Here is a 24500-nt window from a genome sequence, read left to right as displayed (position 1 = left end):
TCGGTAACATCTCCTTTATTTTGAAAACCGGAGAGTTGAAAGTAGAGCCAGGTGCACGCACTGCAACGAAAGTCGCAAGAGTGAAAGAAACGAAGGAAAAACAGAGAGGAGAGCTACAAGTCGAATAAAATGCTGCTTCGCCTGTTTTTATGACCGCGGTGTGTGCGGTTGCGGCCACATCGCTACAGATTGCTCCACCTTAGCCAAGAAGCTGACATTTTTGTATCGGCGACCTGACTGCAACGTTGCGCAGTCAATGGAAGTGTGGAGCCAAGCTGTAGAAAAGTACATGTCTTTTCGGTAACATCTCCTTTATTCTGAAAACCGGAGAGTCTAAAGTAGAGCCAGGTACACGCAGTGTAACGGAAGTGGCAAGAGTGCAAGAAACGAAGGAAAAACAGGGAGGAGAGCAGCTAGTTGCTTGTAAAGCTGCTTCGCGTGTTTTTATGACCACGGGGTGCGCGGTGGCGGCCACGTCGTTACAGATTTCTCTTTCATTCGCGAGGAAGCTGGCCTGTTTTAATCGGCCGCCTAACTGCAACATTGCGCAGTCAATGGAAGTGTAGAGACAGGTTGTAAAAAGGACATGCCTTTTCAGTAACAACATCTGCTTTATTCTGACAACCAGAGTCGAAAGTAGAGCAAGGTGCACGCAGTACAACGGAAGTGGCAAGAGTGCAAGAAACGAAGAAAAAACAGAGAGAAGAGCTACAAGTTGATTGTAATGCTGCTTCGCTTGTTTTTATGACCGCGGTGCGTGGGGTTGCGGACACGTCGCTACAGACTGCTCCACCTTAGCGAAGAAGCTGACATGTTTGTATCGGCGACCTGACTGCAACGTTGCGCAGTCAATGAAAGTGTGGAGCCAAGCTGTAGAAAAGTACATGTCTTTTCGGTAACATCTCCTTTATTCGGAAAACCGGAGAATCAAAAGTACAGCCAGGTGCACGCAGTGCAACGAAAGTCGCAAGAGTGAAAGAAACGAAGGAAAAACAGAGAGGAGAGGTACAAGTTGATTTTAATGCTGCTTCGCGTGTTTTTATGACCTCTGGGTGCGTGGTGGTAGCCACGTCGATACAGATTTCTCCTCCTTAGCGAGGAAGCTGGCCTGTGTTTATCTGCCGCCTAACTGCAACATTGCGCAGTCAGTGGAAGTGTAGAGCCAGGTTGTTGAAAAGAACGTGTCTTTTAAGCAACAACATCTGCTTTATTCTGACAAACAGAATCGAAAGTAGAGCAAGGTGCACGCAGTACCACGGAAGTTGCAAGAGTGCGAGAAACGAAGGAAAACAGAGAGAAGAGCTACAAGTCGTATAAAATGGTGCTTCGCGTGTTTTTATGACCACGGTGTGTGCGGTTGCGGCCACGTCGCTACAGATTGCTCTTTCTTAGCGAAGAAGCTGACATGTTTGTGTCGGCGACCTGACTGAAACAGTGCGCACTCAGTGGAAGTGTAGAGTTAGGTTGTAGAAAAGGAGCTGTCTTTTCTGTAACAACATCTGCTTTATTTTGACAACCAGAGAGTCAAAAGTAGAGCCAGGTGCATGCAGTGCAAAAAGTCGCAAGAGTGAAAGAAACGAAGGAAAAACAGAGAGGAGATCTACAAGTTGATGGTAATGCTGCTTCGCGTGTTTTTATGACCGCGGGGTGCGCGGTGGTGGCCACGTCGATACAGATTGCTCCCCCCTTAGCGAGGAAGCTGGCCTGTGTTTATCGGCCGCCTAACTGCAACATTGCGCAGTCAGTGGAAGTGTAATGCCTGGTTGTAAAAAAGGACATGTCTTTTCAGTAACAACATCTGCTTTATTCTGACAACCAGAGTCGAAATTAGAGCCAGGTACACGCAGTGTAACGGAAGTGGCAAGAGTGCAAGAAACGAAGGAAAAACAGGGAGGAGAGCAGCTAGTTGCTTGTAAAGCTTCTTCGCATATTTTTATGACCGCGGGGTGCGCGGTGGCGGCCACGTCGCTACAAATTGCTCTTCCATTAACGAGGGAGCTGGCCTGTTTGTAACGGCGACCTGACTACAACGTTGCGCAGTCAATGGATGTGTGGAGCCAAGCTGTAGAAAAGTACATGTCTTTTCGGTAACATCTCCTTTATTCTGAAAACCTGAGAGTCTAAACTAGAGCCAGGTACACGCAGTGTAACGGAAGTGGCAAGGGTGCAAGAAACGAAGGAAAAACAGGGAGGAGAGCAGCTAGTTGCTTGTAAAGCTGCTTCGCGTGTTTTTATGACCGCGGGATGCGCGGTGGCGGCCACGTCGTTACAGATTTCTCTTCCATTCGAGAGGGAGCTGGCCTGTTTTAATCGGCTGCCTAACTGCAACATTGCGCAGTCAATGGAAGTGTAGAGCCAGGTTGTAAAAAAGGACATGTCTTTTCAGTAACAACATCTGTTTTATTCTGACAACCAGAGTCGAAAGTAGAGCAAGGTGCACGCAGTACAACGGAAGTGGCAAGAGCGCAAGAAACGAAGGAAAAACAGAGAAAGGAGCTACAAGTTGATTGTAATGCTGTTTCGCTTCTTTTTATGACCGCGTTGTGTGTGGTTGCGGCCACGTCGCTACAGATTGCTCCACCTTAGCGAAGAAGCTGACATGTTTGTAACGGCGACCTGACTACAACGTTGCGCAATCAATGGAAGTGTGGAGCCAAGCTGTAGAAAAGTACATGTCTTTTCGGTAACATCTCCTTTATTCTGAAAACCGGAGAGTCTAAAGTAGAGCCAGGTACACGCAGTGTAACGGAAGTGGCAAGAGTGCAAGAAACGAAGGAAAAACAGGGAGGAGAGCAGCTAGTTGCTTGTAAATCTGCTTCTCATGTTTTTATGACCGCGGGGTGCGCGGTGGCAGCCACGTCGTTACAGATTGCTCTTCCATTAGCGAGGGAGTTGGCCTGTTTAATTCGGCCGCCTAACTGCAACATTGCGCAGTCAATGGAACTGTAGAGCCAGGTTGTAGAAAAGGACATGTCTTTTCAGTAACAACATCTGCTTTATTCTGACAACTAGAGTCGGAAGTAGAGCAAGGTGCACGCATTACAACGAAAATGACAAGAGTGCAAGAAACGAAGGAAAAACAGAGAGAAGAGCTACAAGTTGATTGTAAAGCTGCTAGGCGTGTTTTTATGATTACGGGGTGCGCGGTGGCGGCCACGTCGCTACAGATTGCTCTTCCATTAGCAAGGAAGCTGGCCTGTTTTAATCGGCTGCCTAACTGCAACATTGCGTAGTCAATGGAAGTGTAGAGCCAGGTTGTAGAAAAGGACATGTCTTTTCAGTAACAACATCTGCTTTATTCTGACAACCAGAGTCGAAAGTAGAGCAAGGCTCACGCATTACAACGAAAGTGGCAAGAGCGCAAGAAACGAAGGAAAAACAAAGAGAAGAGCTACAAGTTGATTTTAATGCTGCTTCGCTTGTTTTTATGACCGCGGTGTGTGCGGTTGCGGCCACATCGCTACAGATTGCTCCACCTTAGCCAAGAAGCTGACATGTTTGTATCGGCGACCTGACTGCAACGTTGCGCAGTCAATGGAAGTGTGGAGCCAGGTTGTAGAAAAGTACATGTCTTTTCGGTAACATCTCCTTTATTTTGAAAACCGGAGAGTTGAAAGTAGAGCCAGGTGCACGCACTGCAACGAAAGTCGCAAGAGTGAAAGAAACGAAGGAAAAACAGAGAGGAGAGCTACAAGTTGATTGTAAAGCTGCTTCGCGTGTTTTTAGGACCGCGGGGTGCGCGGTTGTGGCCACGTCGATACAGATTGCTCCCCCGAGGAGCAATCTGCGAGGAAGCTGACCTGTGTTTATCGGCCGCCTAACTGCAACTTTGCGCAGTCAGTGGAAGTGTAATGCCAGGTTGTAAAAAAGAACATGTCTTTTCATTAACAACATCTGCTTTATTCTGACAACCAGAGTCGAAATTAGAGCCAGGTACACGCAGTGTAACGGAAGTGGCAAGAGTGCAAGAAACGAAGGAAAAACAGGGAGGAGAGCAGCTAGTTGCTTGTAAAGCTTCTTCGCGTGTTTTTATGACCGCGGGGTGCGCGGTGGCGGCCACGTCGCTACAGATTGCTCTTCCATTAGCGAGGGAGCTGGCCTGTTTTAATCGGCTGCCTAACTGCAATATTGCGCAGTCAATGGAAGTGTAGAGCCAGGTTGTAGAAAAGGACATGTCTTTTCAGTAACAACATCTGTTTTATTCTGACAACCAGATTCGAAAGTAGAGCAAGGTGCACGCAGTACAACGGAAGTGGCAAGAGCGCAAGAAACGAAGGAAAAACAGAGAAAAGAGCTACAAGTTGATTGTAATGCTGCTTCGCTTGTTTTTATGACCGCGTTGTTTGTGGTTGCGGCCACGTCGCTACAGATTGCTCCACCTTAGCGAAGAAGCTGACATGTTTGTAACGGCGACCTGACTACAACGTTGCGCAGTCAATGGAAGTGTGGAGCCAAGCTGTAGAAAAGTACATGTCTTTTCGGTAACATCTCCTTTATTCTGAAAACCGGAGAGTCTAAAGTAGAGCCAGGTACACGCAGTGTAACGGAAGTGGCAAGAGTGCAAGAAACGAAGGAAAAACAGGGAGGAGAGCAGCTAGTTTCTTGTAAAGCTGCTTCGCGTGTTTTTATGACCGCGGGGTGCGCGGTGGCGGCCACGTCGTTACAGATTGCTCTTCCATTAGCAAGGGAGCTGGCCTGTTTTAATCGGCCGCCTAACTGCAACATTGCGCATTCAATGGAAGTGTAGAACCAGGTTGTAGAAAAGGACATGTCTTTTCAGTAAAAACATCTGTTTATTCTGACAACCGTAGTCGAAAGTAGAGCAAGGTGCACGCAGTACAACGGAAGTGGCGAAAGCGCAAGAAACGAAGAAAAAAACAGAGAGAAGAGCTACAAGTTGATTGTAATGCTGCTTCGCTTGTTTTTATGACTGCTGTGTGTGTGGTTGCGGCCACGTCGCTACAGACTGCTCCACCTTAGCGAAGAAGCTGACATGTTTGTATCGGCGACCTGACTGAAACGTTGCGCAGTCAATGAAAGTGTGGAGCCAAGCTGTAAAAAAGTACATGTCTTTTCGGTAACATCTCCTTTATTCTGAAAACCAGAGAGTCGAAAGTAAACCCAGGTGCACGCAAGTCAACGAAAGTCACAAGAATGAAAGAAATGAAGGAAAACCAGAGAGGAGAGCTACAAGTTGATTGTAATGCTGCTTCGCGTGTTTTTATGACCGCGGGGTGCGCGGTGGTGGCCACGTCGATACAGATTGCTCCCCCCTTAGCGAGGAAGCTGGCCTGTGTTTATCGGCCGCCTAACTGCAATATTGCGCAGTCAGTGGAAGTGTAAAGCCAGGTTGTAGAAAAGGACATGTCTTTTCAGTAACAACATCTGCTTTATTCTGACAACCAGAGTCGAAATTAGAGCCAGGTACACGCAGTGTAACGGAAGTGGCAAGAGTGCAAGAAACGGAGGAAAAACAGGAAGGAGAGCAGCTAGTTGCTTGTAAAGATTCCTCGCGTGTTTTTATGACCGCGGGATGCGCGGTGGCGGCCACGTCGCTACAGATTGCTCTTCCATTAGCGAGGAAGCTGGCCTGTGTTAATCGGCCGCCTAACTGCAATATTGCGCAGTCAATAGAAGTGTAGAACCAGGTTGTAGAAAAGGACATGTCTTTTCAGTAACAACATCTGTTTTATTCCGACAACCAGAGTCGAAAGTAGAGCAAGGTGCACGCAGTACAACGGAAGTGGCAAGAGCGCAAGAAACGAAGGAAAAACAGAGAGAAGAGCTACAAGTTGATTGTAATGCTGCTTCGCGTGTTTCTATGACCGCGGTGTGTGCGGTTGCCGCCACGTCGCTACAGATTGCTCCACCTTAGCGAAGAAGCTGGCCTGTTTTAATCGGCCGCCAAACTGCAACATTGCGCAGTCAATGGAAGTGTAGAGCCAGGTTGTAGAAAAGGACATGTCTTTTCAGTAACAACATCTGCTTTATTCTGAAAACCAGAGTCGAAAGTAGAGCAAGGTGCACGCATTACAACGAAAGTGGCAAGAGCGCAAGAAACGAAGGAAAAACAAAGAGAAGAGCTACAAGTTGATTTTCATGCTGCTTCGCTTGTTTTTATGACCGCGGTGTGTGTGGTTGCGGTTAAGTCGCTACAGACTGCTCCATCTTAGCGAAGAAGCTGACATGTTTGTATCGGCGACCTGACTGCAACGTTGCGCAGTCAATGAAAGTGTGCAGCCAAGCCGTAGAAAAGTACATGTCTTTTCGGTAACATCTCCTTTATTCTGAAAACCGGAGAATCAAAAGTACAGCCAGGTGCACGCAGTGCAACGGAAGTGGCAAGAGTGCAAGAAACGAAGGAAAAACAGGGAGGAGAGCAGCTAGTTGCTTGTAAATCTGCTTCTCATGTTTTTATGACCGCGGGGTGCGCGGTGGCAGCCACGTCGTTACAGATTGCTCTTCCATTAGCGAGGGAGCTGGCCTGTTTTAATCGGCCGCCTAACTGCAACATTGCGCAGTCAATGGAACTGTAGAGCCAGGTTGTAGAAAAGGACATGTCTTTTCAGTAACAACATCTGCTTTATTCTGACAACTAGAGTCGGAAGTAGAGCAAGGTGCACGCATTACAACGAAAATGACAAGAGTGCAAGAAACGAAAGAAAAACAGAGAGAAGAGCTACAAGTTGATTGTAAAGCTGCTAGGCGTGTTTATATGATTACGGGGTGCGCGGTGGCGGCCACGTCGCTACAGATTGCTCTTCCATTAGCAAGGAAGCTGGCCTGTTTTAATCGGCTGCCTAACTGCAACATTGCGTAGTCAATGGAAGTGTAGAGCCAGGTTGTAGAAAAGGACATGTCTTTTCGGTAACATCTCCTTTATTCTGAAAACCGGAGAGTCAAAAGTACAGCCAGGTTCACGCAGTGCAACGAAAGTCGCAAGAGTGAAAGAAACGAAGGAAAAACAGAGAGGAGAGCTACAAGTCGAATAAAATGCTGCTTCGCCTGTTTTTATGACCGCGGTGTGTGCGGTTGCGGCCACATCGCTACAGATTGCTCCACCTTAGCCAAGAAGCTGACATGTTTGTATCGGCGACCTGACTGCAACGTTGCGCAGTCAATGGAAGTGTGCAGCCAGGTTGTAGAAAAGAACATGTCTTTTCGGTAACAACATCTCCTTTATTTTGAAAACCGGAGAGTTGAAAGTAGAGCCAGGTGCACGCAGTGCAACGAAACTCGCAAAGTGATAGAAACGAAGGAAAAACAGAGAGGAGAGCTACAAGTTGATTTTGATGCTGCTTCGCGTGTTTTTTAGACCACGGGGTGCGCGTTGGAGGCCAAGTCGCTACAGATTGCTCCCCCGTTAGAGAGGAAGCTGGCCTGTTTTCATCTGCCGCCTAACTGCAACATTGCGCAGTCAATGGAAGTGTAGAGCCAGGTTGTAGAAAAGGACATGTCTTTTCAGTAAAAACATCTGCTTTATTCTGACAACCAGAGTCGGAAGTAGAGCAAGGTGCACGCATTACAACGAAAGTGACAAGAGTGCTAGAAACGAAGGAAAAACAGAGAGAAGAGCTACAAGTTGATTGTAAAGCTGCTAGGCGTGTTTTTATGACCACGGGGTATGCGGTGGCGGCCACGTCGCTACAGATTGCTCTTCCAATAGCAAGGAAGCTGGCCTGTTTTAATCGGCCGCCTAACTGCAACATTGCGCAGTCAATGGAAGTGTAGAGCCAGGTTGTAGAAAAGGACATGTCTTTTCAGTAACAACATCTGCTTTATTCTGACAACCAGAGTCGAAAGTAGAGCAAGGTGCACGCATTACAACGAAAGTGGCAAGAGCGCAAGAAACGAAGGAAAAACAAAGAAAAGAGCTACAAGTTCATTTTAATGCTGCTTCGCTTGTTTTTATGACCGCAGTGTGTGTGGTTGCGGCCACGTCGCTACAGACTGCTCCATCTAAGCGAAGAAGCTGACATGTTTGTATCGGCGACCTGACTGCAACGTTGCGCAGTCAATGAAAGTGTGCAGCCAAGCTGTAGAAAAGTACATGTCTTTTCGGTAACATCTCCTTTATTCTGAAAACCGGAGAGTCAAAAGTACAGCCAGGTGCACGCAGTGCAACGAAAGTCGCAAGAGTGAAAGAAACGAAGAGAAAACAGAGAGGAGAGATACAAGTTGATTGTAATGCTGCTTGGCGTGTTTTTATGACCTCGGGGTGCGTGGTGGTAGCCACGTCAATACAGATTGCTCTTCCATTAGCGAGGGAGCCGGCCTGTTTTAATCGGCCGCCTAACTGCAATATTGCGCAGTCAATGGAAGTGTAGAGCCAGGTTGTAGAAAAGGGCATGTCTTTTGAGTAACAACATCTGCTTTATTCTGACAACCAGAGTCGAAAGTAGAGCAAGGCTCACGCATTACAACGAAAGTGGCAAGAGCGCAAGAAACGAAGGAAAAACAAAGAGAAGAGCTACAAGTTGATTTTAATGCTGCTTCGCTTGTTTTTATGACCGCGGTGTGTGTGGTTGCGGCCACGTCGCTACAGACTGCTCCACCTTTGCGAAGAAGCTGACATGTTTGTATCGGTGACCTGACTGTAACGTTGCGCAGTCAATGAAAGTGTGGAGCCAAGCTGTAGAAAAGTACATGTCTTTTCGGTAACATCTCCTTTATTCTGAAAACCGGAGAGTCAAAAGTACAGCCAGGTGCACGCAGTGCAACGAAAGTCGCAAGAGTGAAAGAAACGAAGGAAAAACAGAGAGGAGAGCTACAAGTCGAATAAAATGCTGCTTCGCCTGTTTTTATGACCGCGGTGTGTGCGGTTGCGGCCACATCGCTACAGATTGCTCCACCTTAGCCAAGAAGCTGACATGTTTGTATCGGCGACCTGACTGCAACGTTGCGCAGTCAATGGAAGTGTGGAGCCAGGTTGTAGAAAAGTACATGTCTTTTCGGTAACATCTCCTTTATTTTGAAAACCGGAGAGTTGAAAGTAGAGCCAGGTGCACGCACTGCAACGAAAGTCGCAAGAGTGAAAGAAACGAAGGAAAAACAGAGAGGAGAGCTACAAGTTGATTGTAAAGCTGCTTCGCGTGTTTTTAGGACCGCGGGGTGCGCGGTTGTGGCCACGTCGATACAGATTGCTCCCCCGAGGAGCAATCTGCGAGGAAGCTGACCTGTGTTTATCGGCCGCCTAACTGCAACTTTGCGCAGTCAGTGGAAGTGTAATGCCAGGTTGTAAAAAAGAACATGTCTTTTCATTAACAACATCTGCTTTATTCTGACAACCAGAGTCGAAATTAGAGCCAGGTACACGCAGTGTAACGGAAGTGGCAAGAGTGCAAGAAACGAAGGAAAAACAGGGAGGAGAGCAGCTAGTTGCTTGTAAAGCTTCTTCGCGTGTTTTTATGACCGCGGGGTGCGCGGTGGCGGCCACGTCGCTACAGATTGCTCTTCCATTAGCGAGGGAGCTGGCCTGTTTTAATCCGCCGCCTAACTGCAATATTGCGCAGTCAATGGAAGTGTAGAGCCAGGTTGTAGAAAAGGACATGTCTTTTCAGTAACAACATCTGTTTTATTCTGACAACCAGATTCGAAAGTAGAGCAAGGTGCACGCAGTACAACGGAAGTGGCAAGAGCGCAAGAAACGAAGGAAAAACAGAGAAAAGAGCTACAAGTTGATTGTAATGCTGCTTCGCTTGTTTTTATGACCGCGTTGTTTGTGGTTGCGGCCACGTCGCTACAGATTGCTCCACCTTAGCGAAGAAGCTGACATGTTTGTAACGGCGACCTGACTACAACGTTGCGCAGTCAATGGAAGTGTGGAGCCAAGCTGTAGAAAAGTACATGTCTTTTCGGTAACATCTCCTTTATTCTGAAAACCGGAAAGTCTAAAGTAGAGCCAGGTACACGCAGTGTAACGGAAGTGGCAAGAGTGCAAGAAACGAAGGAAAAACAGTGAGGAGAGCAGCTAGTTTCTTGTAAAGCTGCTTCGCGTGTTTTTATGACCGCGGGGTGCGCGGTGGTGGCCACGTCGATACAGATTGCTCCCCCCTTAACGAGGAAGCTGGCCTGTGTTTATCGGCCGCCTAACTGCAATATTGCGCAGTCAGTGGAAGTGTAAAGCCAGGTTGTAGAAAAGGACATGTCTTTTCAGTAACAACATCTGCTTTATTCTGACAACCAGAGTCGAAATTAGAGCCAGGTACACGCAGTGTAACGGAAGTGGCAAGAGTGCAAGAAACGGAGGAAAAACAGGAAGGAGAGCAGCTAGTTGCTTGTAAAGCTTCCTCGCGTGTTTTTATGACCGCGGGATGCGCGGTGGCGGCCACGTCGCTACAGATTGCTCTTCCATTAGCGAGGAAGCTGGCCTGTGTTAATCGGCCGCCTAACTGCAATATTGCGCAGTCAATAGAAGTGTAGAACCAGGTTGTAGAAAAGGACATGTCTTTTCAGTAACAACATCTGTTTTATTCCGACAACCAGAGTCGAAAGTAGAGCAAGGTGCACGCAGTACAACGGAAGTGGCAAGAGCGCAAGAAACGAAGGAAAAACAGAGAGAAGAGCTACAAGTTGATTGTAATGCTGCTTCGCGTGTTTCTATGACCGCGGTGTGTGCGGTTGCCGCCACGTCGCTACAGATTGCTCCACCTTAGCGAAGAAGCTGGCCTGTTTTAATCGGCCGCCAAACTGCAACATTGCGCAGTCAATGGAAGTGTAGAGCCAGGTTGTAGAAAAGGACATGTCTTTTCAGTAACAACATCTGCTTTATTCTGAAAACCAGAGTCGAAAGTAGAGCAAGGTGCACGCATTACAACGAAAGTGGCAAGAGCGCAAGAAACGAAGGAAAAACAAAGAGAAGAGCTACAAGTTGATTTTCATGCTGCTTCGCTTGTTTTTATGACCGCGGTGTGTGTGGTTGCGGTTAAGTCGCTACAGACTGCTCCATCTTAGCGAAGAAGCTGACATGTTTGTATCGGCGACCTGACTGCAACGTTGCGCAGTCAATGAAAGTGTGCAGCCAAGCCGTAGAAAAGTACATGTCTTTTCGGTAACATCTCCTTTATTCTGAAAACCGGAGAATCAAAAGTACAGCCAGGTGCACGCAGTGCAACGGAAGTGGCAAGAGTGCAAGAAACGAAGGAAAAACAGGGAGGAGAGCAGCTAGTTGCTTGTAAATCTGCTTCTCATGTTTTTATGACCGCGGGGTGCGCGGTGGCAGCCACGTCGTTACAGATTGCTCTTCCATTAGCGAGGGAGCTGGCCTGTTTTAATCGGCCGCCTAACTGCAACATTGCGCAGTCAATGGAACTGTAGAGCCAGGTTGTAGAAAAGGACATGTCTTTTCAGTAACAACATCTGCTTTATTCTGACAACTAGAGTCGGAAGTAGAGCAAGGTGCACGCATTACAACGAAAATGACAAGAGTGCAAGAAACGAAGGAAAAACAGAGAGAAGAGCTACAAGTTGATTGTAAAGCTGCTAGGCGTGTTTTTATGATTACGGGGTGCGCGGTGGCGGCCACGTCGCTACAGATTGCTCTTCCATTAGCAAGGAAGCTGGCCTGTTTTAATCGGCTGCCTAACTGCAACATTGCGTAGTCAATGGAAGTGTAGAGCCAGGTTGTAGAAAAGGACATGTCTTTTCGGTAACATCTCCTTTATTCTGAAAACCGGAGAGTCAAAAGTACAGCCAGGTTCACGCAGTGCAACGAAAGTCGCAAGAGTGAAAGAAACGAAGGAAAAAAAGAGAGGAGAGCTACAAGTCGAATAAAATGCTGCTTCGCCTGTTTTTATGACCGCGGTGTGTGCGGTTGCGGCCACATCGCTACAGATTGCTCCACCTTAGCCAAGAAGCTGACATGTTTGTATCGGCGACCTGACTGCAACGTTGCGCAGTCAATGGAAGTGTGCAGCCAGGTTGTAGAAAAGTACATGTCTTTTCGGTAACAACATCTCCTTTATTTTGAAAACCGGAGAGTTGAAAGTAGAGCCAGGTGCACGCAGTGCAACGAAACTCGCAAAGTGATAGAAACGAAGGAAAAACAGAGAGGAGAGCTACAAGTTGATTTTGATGCTGCTTCGCGTGTTTTTTAGACCACGGGGTGCGCGTTGGAGGCCAAGTCGCTACAGATTGCTCCCCCGTTAGAGAGGAAGCTGGCCTGTTTTCATCTGCCGCCTAACTGCAACATTGCGCAGTCAATGGAAGTGTAGAGCCAGGTTGTAGAAAAGGACATGTCTTTTCAGTAAAAACATCTGCTTTATTCTGACAACCAGAGTCGGAAGTAGAGCAAGGTGCACGCATTACAACGAAAGTGACAAGAGTGCTAGAAACGAAGGAAAAACAGAGAGAAGAGCTACAAGTTGATTGTAAAGCTGCTAGGCGTGTTTTTATGACCACGGGGTATGCGGTGGCGGCCACGTCGCTACAGATTGCTCTTCCAATAGCAAGGAAGCTGGCCTGTTTTAATCGGCCGCCTAACTGCAACATTGCGCAGTCAATGGAAGTGTAGAGCCAGGTTGTAGAAAAGGACATGTCTTTTCAGTAACAACATCTGCTTTATTCTGACAACCAGAGTCGAAAGTAGAGCAAGGTGCACGCATTACAACAAAAGTGGCAAGAGCGCAAGAAACGAAGGAAAAACAAAGAAAAGAGCTACAAGTTCATTTTAATGCTGCTTCGCTTGTTTTTATGACCGCAGTGTGTGTGGTTGCGGCCACGTCGCTACAGACTGCTCCATCTAAGCGAAGAAGCTGACATGTTTGTATCGGCGACCTGACTGCAACGTTGCGCAGTCAATGAGGTGTAAAGCCAAGCTGTAGAAAAGTACATGTCTTTTCGGTAAAATCTCCTTTATTCTGAAAACCGGATAGTCAAAAGTACAGCCAGGTGCACGCAGTGCAACGAAAGTCGCAAGAGTGAAAGAAACGAAGGAAAAACAGAGAGGAGAGCTACAAGTTGATTGTAATGCTGCTTCGCTTGTTTTTATTACCTCGGGGTGCGTGGTGGTAGCCACGTCGATACAGATTGCTCTTCCATTAGCGAGGGAGCCGGCCTGTTTTAATCGGCCGCCTAACTGCAACATTGCGCAGCCAATGGAAGTGTAGACCCAGGTTTTAGAAAAGAACGTGTCTTTTCAGTAACAACATCTGCTTTATTCTGACAACCAGAGTCGAAAGTAGAGCAAGGTGCACGCAGTACAACGGAACTGGCAAGAGCGCAAGAAACGAAGGAAAAACAACGAGAAGAGCTACAAGTTTATTGTAACGCTGCTTCGCTTGTTTTTATGACCGCTGTGTGTGTGGTTGCGGCCACGTCGCTACAGACTGCTTCATTTTAGCGAAGAAGCTGACATGTTTGTATCGGCGACCTGACTGCAACGTTGCACAGTGAATGAAAGTTTGGAGCCAAGCTATAGAAAAGTACATGTCTTTTCGGTAACATCTCCTTTATTCTGAAAACAGGAGAGTCAAAAGTACAGCCAGGTGCACGCAGTGCAACGAAAGTCGCAAGAGTGAAAGAAACGAAGGAAAAACAGAGAGGAAAGCTACAAGTTGATTGTAATGCTGCTTCGCGTGTTTTTATGACCTCGGGGTGCGTGGTGGTAGCCACGTCGATACAGATTGCTCCTCCTTAGCGAGGAAGCTGGCCTGTGTTTATCGGCCGCCTAACTGCAACATTGCGCAGTCAGTAGAAGTGTAGAGCCAGGTTGTAGAAAAGGACGTGTCTTTTCAGCAACAACATCTGTTTTATTCTGACAAACAGAGTCGAAAGTAGGGCAAGGTGCACGCAGTACCACGGAAGTGACAAGAGTGCAAGAAACGAAGGAAAACAGAAAGAAGAGCTACAAGTCGTATAAAATGCTGCTTCGCGTGTTTTTATGACTGCGGTGTGTGCGGTTGCAGCCACGTCGCTACAGATTGCTCCACCTTAGCGAAGAAGCTGACATGTTTGTGTCGGCGACCTGACTGCAACAGTGCGCACTCAGTGGAAGTGTAGAGCCAGGTTGTAGAAAAGGAGCTGTCTTTTCAGTAACAACATCTGCTTTAGTTTGACAACCAGAGAGCCGAAAGTACAGCCAGGTGCACGCAGTGCAACGAAAGTCGCAAGAGTGAAAGAAACGAAGAGAAAACAGAGAGGCGAGCTACAAGTTGATTGTAATGCTGCTTCGCGTGTTTTTATGACCTCGGGGTGCGTGGTGGTAGCCACGTCAATACAGATTGCTCTTCCATTAGCGAGGGAGCCGGCCTGTTTTAATCGGCCGCCTAACTGCAACATTGTGCAGTCAATGGAAGTGTAGAGCCAGGTTGTAGAAAAGGAGCTGTCTTTTCAGTAACAACATCTGCTTTATTTTGACAACCAGAGAGCCGAAAGTAGAGCCAGGTGCACGCAGTGCAACGAAAGTGGCAAGAGTGCAAGAAACGAAAGAAAAACATCGAGAAGAACTACAAGTTGATTGTAATGCTTCTTCGCGTGTTTTTATGACCTCGGTGTGGCGGTTGCGGCCACGTCGCTACAGATTGCTTCACCTTAGAGAAGAAGCTGACATGTTTTTGTCGGCGACCTGACTGCAACGTTGCGCAGTCAATTGAAGTGTTGAGCCAGTTTGTAGAAAAGTACATGTCTTTTCGGTAACAACATCTCCTTTATTCTGAAAACCGGAAAGTCGAAAGTAGAGCCAGGTGCACGCAGTGCAACGAATGTCGCAAGAGTGAAAGAAACGAAGGAAAAACAGAGAGGAGAGCTTCAAGTTGATTGTAATGTTGCTTCGCGTGTTTTTATGACCGCTGGGTGCGTAGTGGTGGCCACGTCAATACAGATTGCCCCCCCCTTAGCGAGGAAGCTGGCCTGTGTTTATCTGCCGCCTAACTGCAACATTGCGCAGTCAGTGGAAGTGTAGGGCCAGGTTGTAGAAAAGGACATGTCTTTTCAGTAACAACATCTGCTTTATTCTGACAACCAGAGTCGAAAGTAGAGCAAGGTGCACGCAGTACAACGGAAGGGGCAAGAGTGCAGGGAACGAAGGAAAACAGAGAGAAGAGCTACAAGTCTAATAAAATGCTGCTTCGCCTGTTTTTATGACTGCGGTGTGTGCGGTTGCGGCCACGTCGCTACAGATTGCTCCACCTTAGCCAAGAAGCTGACATGTTTGTATCGGCGACCTGCCTGCAACGTTGCGCAGTCAATGGAAGTGTGGAGCCAGGTTGTAGAAAAGTACATGCCTTTTCGGTAACAACATCTCCTTTATTTTGAAAACCGGAGAGTTGAAAGTAGAGCAAGGTGCACGCAGTACAACGGAAGTGGCAAGAGCGCAAGAAACGAAGGAAAAACAGAGAGAAGAGCTACAAGTTGATAGTAATGCTGCTTCGTTTGTTTTTATGACCGCGTTGTGTGTGGTTCCGGCCACGTCGCTACATATTGCTCCACCTTAGCGAAGAAGCTGACATGTTTGTAACGGCGACCTGACTGCAACGTTGCGCAGTCAATGGAAGTGTGGAGCCAAGCTGTAGAAAAGTACATGTCTTTTCGGTAACATCTCCTTTATTCTGAAAACCTTAGAGTCGAAAGTAGAGACATGTACTTGCAGTGTAACGGAAGTGGCAAGAGTGCAAGAAACGAAGGAAAAACAGGGAGGAGAGCAGCTAGTTGCTTGTAAAGCTGCTTCGCGTGTTTTTATGACCGCGGGGTGCGCGGTGGCGGCCACGTCGTTACAGATGCTCTTCCATTAGCGAGGGAGCTGGCCTGTTTTAATTAGCCGCCTAACTGCAACATTGCGCAGTCAATGGAAGTGTAGAGCCAGGTTGTAGAAAAGGACATGTCTTTTCAGTAACAACATCTGCTTTATTCTGACAACCAGAGTCGAAAGTAGAGCAAGGTGCACGCAGTACAACGGTAGTGGCAAGAGCGCAAGAAACAAAGGAAAAACAGAGAGAAGAGCTACAAGTTGATTGTAATGGTGCTTCGTTTGTTTTTATGACCACGGTGTGTGGTAGCGGCCACGTCGCTACAGATTGCTCAACCTTAGCTAAGAAGCTGACATGTTTGTATCGGCGACCTGACTGCAACGTTGCGCAGTCAATGAAAGTGTGGAGCCAAACTGTAGAAAAGTACGTGTCTTTTCGGTAACATCTCCTTTATTCTGAAAACCGGACAGTCAAAAGTACAGCCAGGTGCACGCAGTGCAACGGAAGTGGCAAGAGTGCTAGAAACGAAGGAAAAACAGAGAGAAGAGCTACAAGTTGATTGTAAAGCTGCTAGGCGTGTTTTTATGACCAAGGGGTATGCGGTGGCGGCCACGTCGCTACAGATTGCTCTTCCAATAGCAAGGAAGCTGGCCTGTTTTAATCGGCCGCCTAACTGCAACATTGCGCAGTCAATGGAAGTGTAGAGCCAGGTTGTAGAAAAGGACATGTCTTTTCAGTAACAACATCTGCTTTATTCTGACAACCAGAGTCGAAAGTAGAGCAAGGCTCACGCATTACAACGAAAGTGGCAAGAGCGCAAGAAACGAAGGAAAAACAAACAGAAGTGCTACAAGTTCATTTTAATGCTGCTTCGCTTGTTTTTATGACCGCGGTGTGTGTGGTTGCGGCCACATCGCTACAGACTGCTCCATCTAAGCGAAGAAGCTGACATGTTTGTATCGGCGACCTGACTGCAACGTTGCGCAGTCAATGAAAGTGTGCAGCCAAGCTGTAGAAAAGTACATGTCTTTTCGGTAACATCTCCTTTATTCTGAAAACCGGAGAGTCAAAAGTACAGCCAGGTGCACGCAGTGCAACGAAAGTCGCAAGAGTGAAAGAAACGAAGAGAAAACAGAGAGGCGAGTTACAAGTTGATTGTAATGCTGCTTCGCGTGTTTTTATGACCTCGGGGTGCGTGGTGGTAGCCACGTCAATACAGATTGCTCTTCCATTAGCGAGGGAGCCGGCCTGTTTTAATCGGCCGCCTAACTGCAACATTGTGCAGTCAATGGAAGGGTAGAGCCAGGTTGTAGAAAAGGACATGTCTTTTGAGTAACAACATCTGCTTTATTCTGACAACCAGAGTCGAAAGTAGAGCAAGGTGCACGCAGTACAACGGAAGTGGCAAGAGCGCAAGAAACGAAGGAAAAACAGAGAAAAGAGCTACAAGTTGATTGTAATGCTGCTTCGCTTGTTTTTATGACCGCGTTGTTTGTGGTTGCGGCCACGTCGCTACAGATTGCTCCACCTTAGCGAAGAAGCTGACATGTTTGTAACGGCGACCTGACTACAACGTTGCGCAGTCAATGGAAGTGTGGAGCCAAGCTGTAGAAAAGTACATGTCTTTTCGGTAACATCTCCTTTATTCTGAAAACCGGAAAGTCTAAAGTAGAGCCAGGTACACGCAGTGTAACGGAAGTGGCAAGAGTGCAAGAAACGAAGGAAAAACAGTGAGGAGAGCAGCTAGTTTCTTGTAAAGCTGCTTCGCGTGTTTTTATGACCGCGGGGTGCGCGGTGGTGGCCACGTCGATACAGATTGCTCCCCCCTTAACGAGGAAGCTGGCCTGTGTTTATCGGCCGCCTAACTGCAATATTGCGCAGTCAGTGGAAGTGTAAAGCCAGGTTGTAGAAAAGGACATGTCTTTTCAGTAACAACATCTGCTTTATTCTGACAACCAGAGTCGAAATTAGAGCCAGGTACACGCAGTGTAACGGAAGTGGCAAGAGTGCAAGAAACGGAGGAAAAACAGGAAGGAGAGCAGCTAGTTGCTTGTAAAGCTTCCTCGCGTGTTTTTATGACCGCGGGATGCGCGGTGGCGGCCACGTCGCTACAGATTGCTCTTCCATTAGCGAGGAAGCTGGCCTGTGTTAATCGGCCGCCTAACTGCAATATTGCGCAGTCAATAGAAGTGTAGAACCAGGTTGTAGAAAAGGACATGTCTTTTCAGTAACAACATCTGTTTTATTCCGACAACCAGAGTCGAAAGTAGAGCAAGGTGCACGCAGTACAACGGAAGTGGCAAGAGCGCAAGAAACGAAGGAAAAACAGAGAGAAGAGCTACAAGTTGATTGTAATGCTGCTTCGCGTGTTTCTATGACCGCGGTGTGTGCGGTTGCCGCCACGTCGCTACAGATTGCTCCACCTTAGCGAAGAAGCTGGCCTGTTTTAATCGGCCGCCAAACTGCAACATTGCGCAGTCAATGGAAGTGTAGAGCCAGGTTGTAGAAAAGGACATGTCTTTTCAGTAACAACATCTGCTTTATTCTGAAAACCAGAGTCGAAAGTAGAGCAAGGTGCACGCATTACAACGAAAGTGGCAAGAGCGCAAGAAACGAAGGAAAAACAAAGAGAAGAGCTACAAGTTGATTTTCATGCTGCTTCGCTTGTTTTTATGACCGCGGTGTGTGTGGTTGCGGTTAAGTCGCTACAGACTGCTCCATCTTAGCGAAGAAGCTGACATGTTTGTATCGGCGACCTGACTGCAACGTTGCGCAGTCAATGAAAGTGTGCAGCCAAGCCGTAGAAAAGTACATGTCTTTTCGGTAACATCTCCTTTATTCTGAAAACCGGAGAATCAAAAGTACAGCCAGGTGCACGCAGTGCAACGGAAGTGGCAAGAGTGCAAGAAACGAAGGAAAAACAGGGAGGAGAGCAGCTAGTTGCTTGTAAATCTGCTTCTCATGTTTTTATGACCGCGGGGTGCGCGGTGGCAGCCACGTCGTTACAGATTGCTCTTCCATTAGCGAGGGAGCTGGCCTGTTTTAATCGGCCGCCTAACTGCAACATTGCGCAGTCAATGGAACTGTAGAGCCAGGTTGTAGAAAAGGACATGTCTTTTCAGTAACAACATCTGCTTTATTCTGACAACTAGAGTCGGAAGTAGAGCAAGGTGCACGCATTACAACGAAAATGACAAGAGTGCAAGAAACGAAGGAAAAACAGAGAGAAGAGCTACAAGTTGATTGTAAAGCTGCTAGGCGTGTTTTTATGATTACGGGGTGCGCGGTGGCGGCCACGTCGCTACAGATTGCTCTTCCATTAGCAAGGAAGCTGGCCTGTTTTAATCGGCTGCCTAACTGCAACATTGCGTAGTCAATGGAAGTGTAGAGCCAGGTTGTAGAAAAGGACATGTCTTTTCGGTAACATCTCCTTTATTCTGAAAACCGGAGAGTCAAAAGTACAGCCAGGTTCACGCAGTGCAACGAAAGTCGCAAGAGTGAAAGAAACGAAGGAAAAAAAGAGAGGAGAGCTACAAGTCGAATAAAATGCTGCTTCGCCTGTTTTTATGACCGCGGTGTGTGCGGTTGCGGCCACATCGCTACAGATTGCTCCACCTTAGCCAAGAAGCTGACATGTTTGTATCGGCGACCTGACTGCAACGTTGCGCAGTCAATGGAAGTGTGCAGCCAGGTTGTAGAAAAGTACATGTCTTTTCGGTAACAACATCTCCTTTATTTTGAAAACCGGAGAGTTGAAAGTAGAGCCAGGTGCACGCAGTGCAACGAAACTCGCAAAGTGATAGAAACGAAGGAAAAACAGAGAGGAGAGCTACAAGTTGATTTTGATGCTGCTTCGCGTGTTTTTTAGACCACGGGGTGCGCGTTGGAGGCCAAGTCGCTACAGATTGCTCCCCCGTTAGAGAGGAAGCTGGCCTGTTTTCATCTGCCGCCTAACTGCAACATTGCGCAGTCAATGGAAGTGTAGAGCCAGGTTGTAGAAAAGGACATGTCTTTTCAGTAAAAACATCTGCTTTATTCTGACAACCAGAGTCGGAAGTAGAGCAAGGTGCACGCATTACAACGAAAGTGACAAGAGTGCTAGAAACGAAGGAAAAACAGAGAGAAGAGCTACAAGTTGATTGTAAAGCTGCTAGGCGTGTTTTTATGACCACGGGGTATGCGGTGGCGGCCACGTCGCTACAGATTGCTCTTCCAATAGCAAGGAAGCTGGCCTGTTTTAATCGGCCGCCTAACTGCAACATTGCGCAGTCAATGGAAGTGTAGAGCCAGGTTGTAGAAAAGGACATGTCTTTTCAGTAACAACATCTGCTTTATTCTGACAACCAGAGTCGAAAGTAGAGCAAGGTGCACGCATTACAACAAAAGTGGCAAGAGCGCAAGAAACGAAGGAAAAACAAAGAAAAGAGCTACAAGTTCATTTTAATGCTGCTTCGCTTGTTTTTATGACCGCAGTGTGTGTGGTTGCGGCCACGTCGCTACAGACTGCTCCATCTAAGCGAAGAAGCTGACATGTTTGTATCGGCGACCTGACTGCAACGTTGCGCAGTCAATGAGGTGTAAAGCCAAGCTGTAGAAAAGTACATGTCTTTTCGGTAAAATCTCCTTTATTCTGAAAACCGGATAGTCAAAAGTACAGCCAGGTGCACGCAGTGCAACGAAAGTCGCAAGAGTGAAAGAAACGAAGGAAAAACAGAGAGGAGAGCTACAAGTTGATTGTAATGCTGCTTCGCTTGTTTTTATTACCTCGGGGTGCGTGGTGGTAGCCACGTCGATACAGATTGCTCTTCCATTAGCGAGGGAGCCGGCCTGTTTTAATCGGCCGCCTAACTGCAACATTGCGCAGCCAATGGAAGTGTAGACCCAGGTTTTAGAAAAGAACGTGTCTTTTCAGTAACAACATCTGCTTTATTCTGACAACCAGAGTCGAAAGTAGAGCAAGGTGCACGCAGTACAACGGAACTGGCAAGAGCGCAAGAAACGAAGGAAAAACAACGAGAAGAGCTACAAGTTTATTGTAACGCTGCTTCGCTTGTTTTTATGACCGCTGTGTGTGTGGTTGCGGCCACGTCGCTACAGACTGCTTCATTTTAGCGAAGAAGCTGACATGTTTGTATCGGCGACCTGACTGCAACGTTGCACAGTGAATGAAAGTTTGGAGCCAAGCTATAGAAAAGTACATGTCTTTTCGGTAACATCTCCTTTATTCTGAAAACAGGAGAGTCAAAAGTACAGCCAGGTGCACGCAGTGCAACGAAAGTCGCAAGAGTGAAAGAAACGAAGGAAAAACAGAGAGGAAAGCTACAAGTTGATTGTAATGCTGCTTCGCGTGTTTTTATGACCTCGGGGTGCGTGGTGGTAGCCACGTCGATACAGATTGCTCCTCCTTAGCGAGGAAGCTGGCCTGTGTTTATCGGCCGCCTAACTGCAACATTGCGCAGTCAGTAGAAGTGTAGAGCCAGGTTGTAGAAAAGGACGTGTCTTTTCAGCAACAACATCTGTTTTATTCTGACAAACAGAGTCGAAAGTAGAGCAAGGTGCACGCAGTACCACGGAAGTGACAAGAGTGCAAGAAACGAAGGAAAACAGAAAGAAGAGCTACAAGTCGTATAAAATGCTGCTTCGCGTGTTTTTATGACTGCGGTGTGTGCGGTTGCAGCCACGTCGCTACAGATTGCTCCACCTTAGCGAAGAAGCTGACATGTTTGTGTCGGCGACCTGACTGCAACAGTGCGCACTCAGTGGAAGTGTAGAGCCAGGTTGTAGAAAAGGAGCTGTCTTTTCAGTAACAACATCTGCTTTAGTTTGACAACCAGAGAGCCGAAAGTACAGCCAGGTGCACGCAGTGCAACGAAAGTCGCAAGAGTGAAAGAAACGAAGAGAAAACAGAGAGGCGAGCTACAAGTTGATTGTAATGCTGCTTCGCGTGTTTTTATGACCTCGGGGTGCGTGGTGGTAGCCACGTCAATACAGATTGCTCTTCCATTAGCGAGGGAGCCGGCCTGTTTTAATCGGCCGCCTAACTGCAACATTGTGCAGTCAATGGAAGTGTAGAGCCAGGTTGTAGAAAAGGAGCTGTCTTTTCAGTAACAACATCTGCTTTATTTTGACAACCAGAGAGCCGAAAGTAGAGCCAGGTGCACGCAGTGCAACGAAAGTGGCAAGAGTGCAAGAAACGAAAGAAAAACATCGAGAAGAACTACAAGTTGATTGTAATGCTTCTTCGCGTGTTTTTATGACCTCGGTGTGGCGGTTGCGGCCACGTCGCTACAGATTGCTTCACCTTAGAGAAGAAGCTGACATGTTTTTGTCGGCGACCTGACTGCAACGTTGCGCAGTCAATTGAAGTGTTGAGCCAGTTTGTAGAAAAGTACATGTCTTTTCGGTAACAACATCTCCTTTATTCTGAAAACCGGAAAGTCGAAAGTAGAGCCAGGTGCACGCAGTGCAACGAATGTCGCAAGAGTGAAAGAAACGAAGGAAAAACAGAGAGGAGAGCTTGAAGTTGATTGTAATGCTGCTTCGCGTGTTTTTATGACCGCTGGGTGCGTAGTGGTGGCCACGTCAATACAGATTGCCCCCCCCTTAGCGAGGAAGCTGGCCTGTGTTTATCTGCCGCCTAACTGCAACATTGCGCAGTCAGTGGAAGTGTAGGGCCAGGTTGTAGAAAAGGACATGTCTTTTCAGTAACAACATCTGCTTTATTCTGACAACCAGAGTCGAAAGTAGAGCAAGGTGCACGCAGTACAACGGAAGGGGCAAGAGTGCAGGGAACGAAGGAAAACAGAGAGAAGAGCTACAAGTCTAATAAAATGCTGCTTCGCCTGTTTTTATGACTGCGGTGTGTGCGGTTGCGGCCACGTCGCTACAGATTGCTCCACCTTAGCCAAGAAGCTGACATGTTTGTATCGGCGACCTGCCTGCAACGTTGCGCAGTCAATGGAAGTGTGGAGCCAGGTTGTAGAAAAGTACATGCCTTTTCGGTAACAACATCTCCTTTATTTTGAAAACCGGAGAGTTGAAAGTAGAGCAAGGTGCACGCAGTACAACGGAAGTGGCAAGAGCGCAAGAAACGAAGGAAAAACAGAGAGAAGAGCTACAAGTTGATAGTAATGCTGCTTCGTTTGTTTTTATGACCGCGTTGTGTGTGGTTCCGGCCACGTCGCTACATATTGCTCCACCTTAGCGAAGAAGCTGACATGTTTGTAACGGCGACCTGACTGCAACGTTGCGCAGTCAATGGAAGTGTGGAGCCAAGCTGTAGAAAAGTACATGTCTTTTCGGTAACATCTCCTTTATTCTGAAAACCTTAGAGTCGAAAGTAGAGACATGTACTTGCAGTGTAACGGAAGTGGCAAGAGTGCAAGAAACGAAGGAAAAACAGGGAGGAGAGCAGCTAGTTGCTTGTAAAGCTGCTTCGCGTGTTTTTATGACCGCGGGGTGCGCGGTGGCGGCCACGTCGTTACAGATGCTCTTCCATTAGCGAGGGAGCTGGCCTGTTTTAATTAGCCGCCTAACTGCAACATTGCGCAGTCAATGGAAGTGTAGAGCCAGGTTGTAGAAAAGGACATGTCTTTTCAGTAACAACATCTGCTTTATTCTGACAACCAGAGTCGAAAGTAGAGCAAGGTGCACGCAGTACAACGGTAGTGGCAAGAGCGCAAGAAACAAAGGAAAAACAGAGAGAAGAGCTACAAGTTGATTGTAATGGTGCTTCGTTTGTTTTTATGACCACGGTGTGTGGTAGCGGCCACGTCGCTACAGATTGCTCAACCTTAGCTAAGAAGCTGACATGTTTGTATCGGCGACCTGACTGCAACGTTGCGCAGTCAATGAAAGTGTGGAGCCAAACTGTAGAAAAGTACGTGTCTTTTCGGTAACATCTCCTTTATTCTGAAAACCGGACAGTCAAAAGTACAGCCAGGTGCACGCAGTGCAACGGAAGTGGCAAGAGTGCTAGAAACGAAGGAAAAACAGAGAGAAGAGCTACAAGTTGATTGTAAAGCTGCTAGGCGTGTTTTTATGACCAAGGGGTATGCGGTGGCGGCCACGTCGCTACAGATTGCTCTTCCAATAGCAAGGAAGCTGGCCTGTTTTAATCGGCCGCCTAACTGCAACATTGCGCAGTCAATGGAAGTGTAGAGCCAGGTTGTAGAAAAGGACATGTCTTTTCAGTAACAACATCTGCTTTATTCTGACAACCAGAGTCGAAAGTAGAGCAAGGCTCACGCATTACAACGAAAGTGGCAAGAGCGCAAGAAACGAAGGAAAAACAAACAGAAGTGCTACAAGTTCATTTTAATGCTGCTTCGCTTGTTTTTATGACCGCGGTGTGTGTGGTTGCGGCCACATCGCTACAGACTGCTCCATCTAAGCGAAGAAGCTGACATGTTTGTATCGGCGACCTGACTGCAACGTTGCGCAGTCAATGAAAGTGTGCAGCCAAGCTGTAGAAAAGTACATGTCTTTTCGGTAACATCTCCTTTATTCTGAAAACCGGAGAGTCAAAAGTACAGCCAGGTGCACGCAGTGCAACGAAAGTCGCAAGAGTGAAAGAAACGAAGAGAAAACAGAGAGGCGAGCTACAAGTTGATTGTAATGCTGCTTCGCGTGTTTTTATGACCTCGGGGTGCGTGGTGGTAGCCACGTCAATACAGATTGCTCTTCCATTAGCGAGGGAGCCGGCCTGTTTTAATCGGCCGCCTAACTGCAACATTGTGCAGTCAATGGAAGGGTAGAGCCAGGTTGTAGAAAAGGACATGTCTTTTGAGTAACAACATCTGCTTTATTCTGACAACC

Source organism: Rhipicephalus microplus, unplaced genomic scaffold, assembly GCF_043290135.1.
Source record: "Rhipicephalus microplus isolate Deutch F79 unplaced genomic scaffold, USDA_Rmic scaffold_13, whole genome shotgun sequence".
Lineage (NCBI taxonomy): Eukaryota > Metazoa > Arthropoda > Arachnida > Ixodida > Ixodidae > Rhipicephalus > Rhipicephalus microplus.
This window is presented reverse-complemented; position numbering follows the sequence as displayed.